Source organism: Alnus glutinosa, chromosome 2 (assembly GCF_958979055.1).
Source record: "Alnus glutinosa chromosome 2, dhAlnGlut1.1, whole genome shotgun sequence".
Classification (NCBI taxonomy): domain Eukaryota; kingdom Viridiplantae; phylum Streptophyta; class Magnoliopsida; order Fagales; family Betulaceae; genus Alnus; species Alnus glutinosa.
Genome location: NC_084887.1, coordinates 31,886,246 through 31,899,110, shown reverse-complemented (window position 1 = coordinate 31,899,110; position 12,865 = coordinate 31,886,246). Strand labels below are relative to the sequence as shown.

At 37.4% G+C, this 12,865-nt stretch overlaps 1 pseudogene; it reads left to right on the top strand.

Annotated features, from left to right (window-relative positions):
• The first annotated feature begins 1,633 nt into the window (after positions 1-1,633).
• Positions 1,634-4,338, top strand: LOC133860510 (receptor-like protein kinase FERONIA; annotated as a pseudogene).
• The last annotated feature ends 8,527 nt before the right edge of the window (positions 4,339-12,865 follow it).

Sequence of the window (12,865 nt, the reverse complement as noted above, 5' to 3'; positions counted from 1 at the left end):
TTTGCTGGCTGGTACTAGAGGAGTTCATCTTAAAGAGAGATGTGATGACGGTATGAATTTTTTTTTTTTGTACATGAAAGAGAGTGAAAGACTTTTTGTGTGAATGAAGAAGAGATATAACAATGAATGTCGTGGTTTAAGATCTTGTTTTCATGAACTTCATACTGAAAGGCAGTGACAGAGTCCACAACGATGAAGCATTTCTGTGATGATCTGAGCATTAGTGGCACTGGATTATACATCACAATTTGTGGTGATTGCATAGGTGTCTTTGGCTGAGTGTGCATGATATGCAGCATATATGTCAGGTTGAGAGGCTGCATGTTCTTTGGGAATTGCCTTGGTGATACGTGTGGTAGCTAGGCTAGTATCACTAACCTTTTTTTTTTTTAAAAAAAAAAAAAAAAAAAAAAAAAAAAAAAAAAAACAAAGACCATATTTGTTGAGATACCCAGCCATTGCAATGAGGGTAGTAAACCACGAAAGGGAATCCCAGGCAACTGATTCAGCTAAGCACTCCTTCCATCGCACAGTTCACAAGCTGCTGCTCTGAGAGAGAGATTCCCTTCCCAAATGCCTGAGAGTAGGCTGCCTCAATAGCTCTAGTGGTGTTGAATGTCCAACAAGATCCACAATGGCCTTGATCTTTAACTGGGCTGACTATGTGAGAAAACGCGGGAAGAAGACGACGACGACGTAGAGTGTGATTTTTTATTTAAACGAGGCGTTTTGAAGGTGGCATGGTCTTTGTTTTTAGTTAATTTTTTTGAGACCTCTGAGGGGCATAAAGGGAAGAAATGCTTAAGTAAATCACGTGAAATGCACGTGTTTTGGGTTCCGTCATCGATTTAGAATGGAGGGTGACGGAATACCCTACATTGAACAGTTTTGATAAATTCATATACTCAATTGAACGTTTTGCAACATTAGTACCCTTAATTGAAAAAGCGCGTTAGTTTGATAACCTTTTGTGAAGTTTCCCCAATAACTTATTTGGGAGGTGGCCAAGACGTACAATAATTCACCTTTGTCGTCTTTGATGCCTTCATACTATTACTCTCGTGATAATCACGTAAAGCAAAGTGGTAGGCGAGGGCCAAGCCAAGTGATGACATCTTTTCTTCTGTCCTCTCAATAATACTTTTGCTTTATCACTTTGTTATCTTTCATGTCGTTTCGCTTTTCACTTCTCCAGTTCTCCTTTATTCCCTTTCATTTTCATCTTTTCTAGATATTGCTTTAGTTTTGGCCAATCACTCAGTATATATAGAGACCACCGGACCACAACCTTTCTAATATTCAGCCCAGGAATAGCAACCTGGTCAATTGCTCCCTCCCATTGTTAGCTATCGTGGAAAAACATGGGGAAAAGGCCTTTGGAGATACAGAACTGCTCCCACCCTTTGCAAGACATAGAAAAAGCTTTTGGAGTTATTTTGCTGTACGATGTTACTTGAATAACTCAATCATTTATTGATTCTAAGAAAGTTCAATAATTTGGTGTATGTTACTCTTAAAAAATAAAGCAACTAGGGAATAATATAATTGCCAAAGAGTCAAACCTACTTAAATTGGCCAATAATTTCCTATGTATATATAGCACGCAGCCCTAAGAGAATTCGTCTTCGATACCATGCACTCGCGTGCCCTCTACCTATCCTTCCTCCATCTCCTCCTCACCCAAGCTATCACAGAAACTCCGCCACCCTATGCTGCCACCGACTATTTACTCCTCGATTGTGGCTCGTCCTCCAAGTCAACCTCGCTCGATGGCCATAATTAGGACGGCGATTTCAACTCAAAGTTCTCACCCTCAAATATAGAAACCAAATCAATTGCATCTACCCACTCCCAACACGACCCTTCTGTTACCCAAGTCCCGTACATGACTGCATGCATCTTTCACCACAAGTTCACCTATTCCTTCCCCGTCTCGCCTGGCCTGAAGTTTGTCCGTCTCTACTTCTTCCCGGCCGCCTACTCCGAACTCGACCAATCCAAGTCTTTCTCTTTCGTCACTGCCAATAACTTCACCCTCTTAAGCAACTTCAGTGCCTTCCTTACTGTCTCTTCGTTAGAACCTCCCGTAACCTCCTTTATCAAAGAATGAATAATCCCAGTGTTGCACACTCAGTGTCTCAACATAACCTTTATTCCATCTCCGACCTCTTACGCCTTCATTAATGGAATAGAGATTATTTGGCATCCAAATAATCTCTATATGCACAATAGGGATTATGTAACCACCGTGGTAGATACCGTAGATCACGACAGTCGACCCTTCTATTTCGACGACACCACTGCTCTTGAGACTATGTATAGACTAAACGTGGGGGGCAAGGATGTCTCACGTGTAAAGGATACTGGGATGTTCCGGACTTGTAGTCAGGACTCGTAGTATTTGTTTGGCCAGATGATTAGGCAGATGGCTTACCATTCTAAAGCCATGATAGAGTATACGACGGACACACCGGCCTACACAACGCCAAACATTGTGTATAAAACTTCTCGTACAATGGATCTGAATCCTACGGTTAACTTGAATTCAAACCTCACGGGGATCTTCAAGGTTGATGGCGGGATTATCTATCTTTTTAAGCTTCACTTCTGTGAGACTCAGGAGGAGGTAGTGGAAACGAACCAACGGGTTTTTTACATATTCATCAATAATCAGACGGCAGAGGTAGGAGATGATGTGATTGAATGGAGTGGCTGTACCGAAATTCCTGTATACAGAGAGTATGTTGTGTTGGTCCCCAGTGGAAACAGTGGCAAACAAGATTTATGGCTCGCTCTACACCTTGACTTTGATATGTCACCACCTCTCTCATTCGCCAGTGCCATCTTGAATGGTGTGGAAATATTTAAGTTGAACCGATCAGACGGTTTGTCTTGCTGGCCTAAACTCGGACCCGGTTCTAGTTTCCACACCCCTGACACCCAAAACAAAACAAACGGAGAGGGCAAAGAGGTCGTTGCCATTGATAGCCATTATCATCGGTGGTGCAATTTCTGGCGTTACTCTACTCTCTATTCTTGGTTTAGTGACTTTCCGGCTGAGTAAGAGAACCAAGGACTTGGACTCCACCGGTGTAGCTTCAGGGTGGGGTCTATTTGCTTTCACTAATACCAAGTCAACAAAGACGCAGGGCTCGTCTCTACCGTCTGAATTATGTCGTAACTTTTCGTTTGCTGAAATCAAAGCTGCCACGAACGATTTCGATAAGGGGAGTGATTCTTGCACTCTCTTTGCACAACATGGGCACTCCCACAAGACACATTGGGGTGGAGCCTACACACTGGGCCCCACCCCAATGTGTCTTGTGGGAGTGCACATGTTATGCATCGAGAGTTTTTCTATCATTTCCCTTTCAATAATGCTTTAATCATAGGGTCTGGAGAGTTTGGCAACGTGTATAAAGTGTACATTGATGAGGGGACCACCCCAGTTGCAATCAAATGGCTGAAATCTAGGTCACAACAAGGGGCTCACGAGTTCAACACCGAGGTTGCGATGCTCTCCCAGCTACGACACCGCCATCTTGTGTCTTTGATTGGTTATTGCAATGATGACCGCAAGATGATACTTGTATACGATTACATGTCCCGTGGGAGCCTATGTGATCATCTATATGACACCGATAATCCTCCTCTATCGTGGAAGCAACGGCTCGAGGTTTGCATCGGTGCGACCCGTGGGTTGCAATACCTGCACACTGATGTGAAGCACATGATCATTCACTGTGACATGAAGACGACGAAAATTCTTTTGGATGAAAAATGGATGGCCAAGGTTTCAGATTTTGGTCTGTCTAAAATCAGGCCGAACAGCTTGTCCAAGACTCACGAAAGCACAGTGGTCAAAGGTAGCATCGGGTATATGGCCCCGAAATATTATCAGCTTCAACAGCTAACTGAAAAGTCAGACGTGTACTCTTTCGGTGTAGTGTTGTGTGAAGTATTGTGTGCGCAAGACCACCGTTGCTTCGTACAGTTGAGAAGAACCAAGTGAGCCTGGCACAGTGGGTCCCGGAGAACTATCGCAACAAAATGCTTGATCAGATTGTTGATCCGTTTTTGAAGGGTGAGATCACGCCGGAGTGTCTAAATAAATTTGGTGAGATGACGGTGTATTGTTTGCTTGATGATGGAATCAAACGGCCATCCATGAACGAGGTAGCGTGGGGCCTTGAGCTGGCATTACAAATGCAGGAGAGTGCGAAAGGTGACAGTGACAACGTGTTTACATGTAGTAGTGAAGGCGTATCGACGTGTTTACATGTATGTAGTAGTGCAGGGACCGTGTTCTCTGAACAGAAGGATGCGAGAGGGCGATGAAATTAAAAATGTTGTAATTGCTAGCAAAAATAAGTAAACAAATAAATAACACTACTTTTAGGTTTCTGTAATTGCTAGTAAAAATAACCTCAGAAAAGAAAATTGCTAGCAACAAAATAAATAAATTACTTATAGACTTTTATTAGTGGCATGGGGAAGCTGCATGTCCACTTGCAAATCGTACGTTGTATATATATCAAGTTGTTATGCTCTTATGAGTTGAAATTAAGGCTTCTTAGATTTTTATTTTTATTTTCTATGCAATTGACTCTTCTTAGATAAATTGAAACAAATATGGATTGTTTACAATGGTACGTACGTAGTTAAAACAAAACAAAACGTATTGGTAATTTCAAGTTAAAGTCTCTTAAATAAATGCCTTTGAATGTTTTCTTGAAGATTATATGGTAGGTTTAGTTTTCCAGGTAATTTCAAATGGGATAACTTTAGAGAAGAAATTATATGTAATTTGCTGCTTTTCTTTTGTTGGTGGCCGGTGTTGACATGGGTCATGGTTGATGGGTGCATGGTTCTTGTGCTCTTTTGGTTGTGCAGTGGACGCCTGAGAAATGGGCCATAGATGACTTGTAAAGGTCTTCGGCTGAACTTGAAATTTCTTAAGCAGAATAGTCTAAGATTCTAATGTCTTTGGCATAAAGTTGTAGCTTTATTTTGTAGCGTAATACTATAGGGCGACTTGCCTTTCATACGTCCTTTTCTTGACTTGTTTTTCTTTGTGGAAGAGTCTCACGTAGGATATTATTACACGCACAAAAGGATATATATATATATATATATATATATATATATATATATATAGGCATTTTTGTACGTATATAACCTTTTTCAATATATTATCGCTTATAAAAAAAAATTAAATGTTAATATTAATAGTATTAAGATTTAGGAAATCAGATTCTAGCTAGCTAGCTAGATAATTAATTAGCTGTTTGTGGACTAGCTTTCGTCCAGAGGGTAATTTAGAGTACTACTATATATTCTTTAATGGCCGGTAAATTATACTTCTCTGATCATTTAACTTAATTAATACTATATATGCACCCAATTTACAAATTTTTGTTTGTCAAATTTTTAATGACTCCATTGGCCTCGCCAATTTGGTGAGGAGCGTGCAGCCAGGGTCAGACAAATAAATTGAATAATAACCCCAAATACAAGGCTGATGAACAAGTCCAAAGTACATATCTTTTATAAGTTGAGCAATCATTTCCGGGGAATAATTTTTCATAGAGAAAGAGACAATAAATGAAAGATAAATAAGCAATCAAATGAAACTGGTCACATATACGTACGTACATAGATCTTTTATAACATTCAGCGTCGAGGAATATTTTTCTATAGAGAAATTAACAAACAATATAAATAGGCATATACAAGACATCACTTGTGATTATTATTATTATTTTTATCTGGAAATTTATAAGACATCACTTGTTCACTTTACGACTTTTCTTAGGAAAACGACAACCTGACTAGGACTTCTGAAAATGACAACGAGGCCGGAGGTCCATTTCTATTATATGGGAAAAGACTTTTAGGTTCAGCCGAAGACTTGTAGCTAGTCACACTTTTGGTACGTAGGAGCGTCTTTTCAGTGCAATTAGGGACACCCAGCCCTCAAGAACAAGACCGCATCCTCTCCATAATCCCGTGAAATATCAAGGGTCACGCTTTGCATGTGTCTTAAGCACTGGGATCCAGAAGCTGCACTTGATGATCGAAATTAACTTTTTGTAACGCCCTAGGATGCCAGAAAGTCCGGGAACCATCACCCTATACTGAAGTGGATGAAATTCTTAGCTATCTCCTTAAGCTTTAGGATTTTTCTCCTGCTTAAAGGACAAGTTATTTAATCATATGCACATAGTATATATAACAAAACATCTAATTTATTTTTGTTGAGAATTGTTTTAAGAGCTCAACACTACATCTAAATAGTTAGAATGAAAGTGTTGGCTTACTCCCTTTCCCCTTCCCTCTTCAAATATAAATAATAGAGAGAACTTCACTTATAATTTAGAGTATCATTCTATCAATTTTTTTCAATTTCAACACTCTGTTAGAATTTTTCGTTAAATCCTGTTAAAATTTCAAAAATACCCATTTTTTTTTATTTTTGCAGCAGTTAATAGACAATTCAACCCCAAAGAAAATTCATCACATGCAATCAACACATTGATTTTTTGTGACGAAGTGGAAATCCTTCGAAAGTTTCAAAGCTAAAACCACTTTGGGACCGTCAAATCTAGAAAATCAACAACTAAAAAAGATTTAGAGTACATGCATGGTAAACATGCATACAAACCTCCTTGTAAAATACTAAGACCATCTATACGCAGACAAACTCCTCTCGATCTTACCTCCCTGCCCACAATAGTTCTAGCTCTTCACTAGCTAATTTTCTTTATATAATTTCTTTTTTGACCCACTGATAGACTGGAAGGGGTTGAAACTATATATGGTTAAGGTTTGTAGTTTGTGGTTTGTAGAAACACTCTAAGAGAGATCTCACAAAGGAAGCTCTTTAACACGAGGCTCTCTTGGAACACAACAAAGCTAAGTGAAGCTAAGCAACACGCGTATTGAAACTTTATGGAGGCTTAGGCTTAGGGTCCGTTTAGGTTTGCGATTTCAAAAAGTGCGATTTAAAATAACGATTTTAAAATGTGCAATTTGAAAAAAGTGATTTTTAAAAACGCAGTTAAGCGTTTGGCAAAATCGTAGTTTAGCCTTTAAAATCGCGAATTTACCGTTAAAATTATGCGTTTTCAAAAAAGTACCATCTTATCTGCAATTTGAAAAGGCATATTTTCTGCGTTTTCAAATCGCAATTTTTAAAAACGCAGTTCCCAAGCGATCCATGTTCTGCGATTTGGTTTAAAATCGCACTTATTGTCTACGAAATCGCAATCCTAAACGCACCCTTAGTCTACAATAGACAATCAACATCCTTATAAAGACAAAGGATGGAAAACCCTACAATTTTCATGCAAAAATCGACTCTACATTATGCAGGAAAACGAACGGCGTTAGAACACCATGCTGTTGAAGACGACTGCTTTAGAGAGAGAGGGTCCCGAGAGCTTCTAGAGAGAGACAGTCTAATCTTTGCTGTGTTTTTTTCCCAAGGGGGGGGAGGGAGGTTCTACGCCTCCCTCCCTTGGTGGTGCTTTCCTCCTTGCCCTTCTAGGGTGGGGGAGGTTTTTTTGTTCCTCCCTGGTTAGATCCAATAGAGCTTAGGTGTCTTCCAGCCATTAGGGCTGTGGAATTTTGTTTCCCTGGGTTAGATCCAATTGTGATTGTTGTTCCCTGCCAGAAGACTTCACAGGTTTGGGTTGGGGAGCAACTTTTTTGGTGTCTCCAGCGGAGTTTTCTAACATGGTTTTACTTGTTTTGGGTTTTCTCTTTAGAGTCAAATATGCTCACTTTGGCGTGTTTTTTCAAGGCACGCGCTTCTCCACGGGGGTCACCGGCTTCTTCCGGTCCAGCAGCTTCCAGCCACGGCCGCGCCGACTCTCCACGCTTGGCGCATGGCCTGCACGCGCCAAGGAGGTCACTCCTTGGCCCAGCGTGTGTGGGCCACGTCTTGTCTCCTAGGGTGCGAAGGGTGGCTTTTTGGTGGTTTTGGGGTCTTTCAGTGGTTTTCTGATGCAATGACAACGCTTCCCAGCACCGGTCCAATTTTGATTTTCTATTTAAGGTTTTTGTTTTTCTTTCCACAGTCTGCCTATGTGATACTTAAATGTTACTGGACTATTTGTTGGCTTAGGTGCTAGATCTGCCTTCTATTATTTGTTGATTGTGCTGAAATATAAAGAGCAGCTCATTGTTGTCTCTTTAACATTTTTGTATTGTACGTTTAGGTTACTGTTCAAGTCAAATTTTTTTGACTTAGGGTGTAGGGATCTTGTACCTTTTTTTCTATGTATTTGTCCTTGCCCTAGGGCTTTTTTTAGAAATATATAATAGCACATGCTATTTGTTAAAAAAAAAAAAAAAAAAAAAAAAAACCTTACTGACAATGCTTTCTCACAGTGTACAACAGGCTTAGTCTACAATAGGTTCTGGAATTCACTTTTTACAAGCAAGGTCAGGACTTCTATCTATCGGTCCTATCTCATTGTCTTCGATCTCTCTAACGTAAAAACTTCAAATTTTCAAAGTGTAAATTTTTACACCAAATGTACACTGAGGTGTTTAAAAATTTACAACCTTTGTTTTGATCAATGAAATGAGCCAATATCAAAAATTCAACATTTTTTTTAGGCCTTGGTCCCAAAATAAGGTTCACTTTCCCTTCTAATGTATTTTCTTTCAATCTTTCTTGTAGCACTTCTTGAGTTACATTAGGCTCTTTTGAGATCTACTTGATTCAACGTGGACAAAAGGTAGTACTTTAGATGGGTCAGTTTAGTTTTCCTTTTGTTCTAGAAAATATTGCTCATTACTAGCTGCCTTACAATAATAAACCCTACTTGAAGTTTGATTCAAATTACCTAGGACTGCCTTCAGATTCAAAATACTATATTTTTCTTGACATAAGAAACGTAACCAAATACAGTTTCACTTTTAAAAAAAAAAAAATCATTTTTCATCCAAAATTCTCAAAATTAATTTTATGAGGGGCTTGAAGCAGAGATGGCATATTTGGACCTCTTCCTAGCTAACTAGGTTAACCAATTAAGACACATAATTCACTAAATGAGTTTAAACTAGTGCACTACACTTAGCCAACTTGACACATGGGCCCAAAACATTATTCTCTATAATCATATGCAACTACGAAAATATATCTCTGCTTTCATACAATTAAAGGTGTGTTTGGGATTGTGATTTCGTAGACAATAAGTGCGATTCTAAATTAAATCGTAGAACATAAAACGTTTGAGAATTGCGCTTTTAAAAAATTACGATTTGAAAACATAGAAAATCTGTTTTTTCAAATCGTAGGTAAGAGGGTGCTTTTTTACAAACTCAAAATTTTAGAGATTAATCTGCGATTTTGCCAAACGCTTAACTGCATTTTTAAAAATCACTTTTTCAAATTACACATTTTAAAATCGTTATTTTAAATCAAACTTTTTAAAATCACAAACCCGGCCAAACGGACCCTAAAATTTATTAAAAAAAATCGACATATTTATAAATACATTAATCTAAATAAGTAATCTAGATATAATGGCCTAGATAGATAATTTATTACTTAATATATAGCAAATGGAAAAATAAATCAAATTAAAGATTTGATTACGTACGTCAACATTTTCACGAAAGAAAGAAACTATTTGCAGTAAGGTGGCTCATCTTGTCAAATCTCCCACTCCTTTGCCCACAAATGATGGTATGTTTTCCTTTTTATTAATTCTATTGTTTTTGAGATATGATACGTTTACAATTTCTATATAATTTTTGTACAATTCCAAAAACTTTTATTTTTTATTTTTTAATTTGAAAAAAAAATATTAAAATTGTACGAAAATTATATAGAAGTTGTAAAGATATCATATCTCATTATTTTTCATTTGATTCTTGAGAAATAGTTGAAAGCATAACATGTTAATATTCAATAAGTTTTAGATACTTTTCCCATATATACTTGCTTTACTTTGGACAATCTTTTAGATGCCATGGTGATAAGTCTTGAATTATTCAATTCAAGACCCCTTAATTTGCATTTGTTATACCTAGTTCGTATTGTATATATAACGTTTTGTTATGTTTTAGTGTTTTCTCTTATTTTCAGGTCTTAGTTGAAATCTAATTCAAAATACTTGAATTAGACCTGAAAATACATCAAGGGTATTTTAGTCATTTCCAGAGTTCGAAACTGATCCTGAGAATATGGAAAATTGTCCAAGGCATTTCGATCGATCGATTATTTGTACAGCAATAATTCGATCGATCGACTATTCGATCGATCGACATAATTTCGATCGAGCGAATTCGTGTCTTCCAGAAAGTTCAGATATTTTCAGATCTTTGTATTCTTTGTGCGATCCAAATTTAAAGTTGGATTTTGTGGACAGAAATGGATGCCGACCAGCTCTGTTTGTGCGGCTAGGATTCACTCTTTATGATCTTTTGTAAATCCAATTCTCTATATATATGAGATTAGGGTTGTAGGTTAGATCATGCATCTTTTGAGATTTCGGATTTGCTCAGATGTATCACTTCAATTCTTTGCGTTTTTAGTTTCCTTTAGTGCACGTTTCCTGGGCTTAGTTCCAGAGAGCTTGTCCCCTTTCCTTAATTTCAAGTTCTAGTTTAGCTTGTTCTTTATTTTCTTCCTTTCTTGTAATCCAAATTTCTTTAAGTTTAATATAGTTGTTTTTAATTCGTTTCTTTCTTGTTTCTTTACTGCTTTCCTTTAAATTTATGCTTAACTTAGATTCAATTCATGTCTAGCTAATTTAGTCCTTAGGGTTTGATCCAAGTCCTATCCAAAATCATGTAGTGTTCTTGATGTTCTTAGGATTTTCTTTAGATATTTGATGATTGTTGAGGGCTAGAGGATATCAAAACCCATGCTAAAAGGTTTTGGTATCAAGATTCCAATCAAATTTATTCATGAAAAAGAGTTTAACTTGTCTATGAGTTTTCCTTGAAGTCTTGAGTAAAACCAACGTTCTTGGAAACAAGAACGATGTCTTTTTCAATGGTGCTATTTGACATGATGTATGATTTCTCATTAAAGTTACCTTATAGGGTATGCTAGGGAACACCAATCATTTCATCCCTTTGGTAGTCTAATTGTCTTTCAATTGTAGTTTAATTTTATGTGGAATGATTTGGTGTGAAACTAGATATCTTATCATTGTGGCCTAAATAGGGTTTTTCGTGTATTGTGTATACTTATTAGGATGTGTTATAGAGTAGTAAGCTAGGGCACGTTAATCACTCCACACCTTTGGTAGAGTAAAATGTTTTCAATTATAGTTTAATCTTTACGTGGAGTTGATTAACGTAAATCTAGGTGCTTTATGATTACGTCTTAACGAAAGTATTTTCATGTCGAGGTCGTCGTAATGGTTGACGCCCATTACGCGCTCATATCAAGCATGTTAGGAAGATCCATATAGACTTTAAGCATTGCATAGGTTGAGGATTGGATATGATCAACACCCTAAGTTTTCTTTTAAGTTAATTTCATTTCCGTTTTCATTTCCTTCACTTTATCGTTGTAGCTTCAATTCTACAACTTTTGTTTTTACTTTTGTTGATAAATTAAGTTAGATACGCTCTTTAGAAATTCCATTACGCAAAACATCCAATAATCTCTGTGGTTCGATCACCCTTACTATAGTACAATCGATACGTACTATTGCGAGTGGTAAACTTATAAATAATAAAATCCACGTAGTTGTGAAAACCGATTAAGTGTAAAACCAAATTCCTATTTTTAAATCATCGGTTGGATCGCTACCAATTTTTGGCACCGTTGCCGGGGATTAACGGTTGTTTATGGGATATTTAGGATTGTATTTAGTTTGATTTAGTACATATTGTAAATTTTGTCCATAAGCTGTTTTTGGTTCTGTATAAAACTGTTTTTAGTGTTTTTGATGTTTTAATTCGGTTCTGTCTGTTTTCTGCAAAATTCTGTTTCTGCATAAAAATCGCTCGATCGACTTTTTGGACCTGTAATTTCGATCGATCGACTTTTCGATCGATCGACATAACATTGGATCGATCGACTTTTGTTTTGAGCAGCACTGCTTTTCTGCTGTCTCTGGACCGAATTTCTACTTAATTTATTATTGTTCTGTGCATATTTATACTTTAATTTTGTTTTAGATTTTATTTTCTGTATTTTTCTTATATTTTTCTCTTCTGCAGAGAATCGATCGATCGACATAAAAAGTGATCGATCTAACTTTCGATCGATCGACATACTATTCGATCGATCGACATTTTCTGGCAGTAGCACTTCAGCTGCCACTGCACTGCGGAATCGGTTAGTTTTTCTTCTCTTTTCTTTTTATTTCTTTTCTGTACATTGTATATATAGATTACATTACATTGGTGTATGTTTGGTCGTCGTTCATTGTCATTGCCTATTTTTCCATACGACCCAAACTTAGAGCGGATTTCTAGACGAAGTAGATCCAAACGGAACTCATGTCTAAGAGCCCAATCTAATTCACCAATGGCTGAACAACCAAGGCCTGTGTTGTTAAGGGATCACTATGTTCCCTCAACATACACACCTACATCAAGCCTTCAGTTGCCGGACATTACGGCAGCTCATTTTGAAATTAAGTCCGGATTTATTCAAATGCTTCCTTTATTTTACGGACTTAGTACTGAGGATCCTTATAAGCATTTAGATGAATTCATAGAAATCTGCTCCACCATAAAGTTGCAGAATTTTACAGAGGATGCTTTAAGGATGCGTTTATTTCCGTTCTCCTTAAAAGAAAAAGCTAAGTATTGGTTGACTTCCTTAGAGACTAACTCCATTACTTCTTGGGCTCAGATGCAACACGAGTTCCTTCAGAAGTACTTT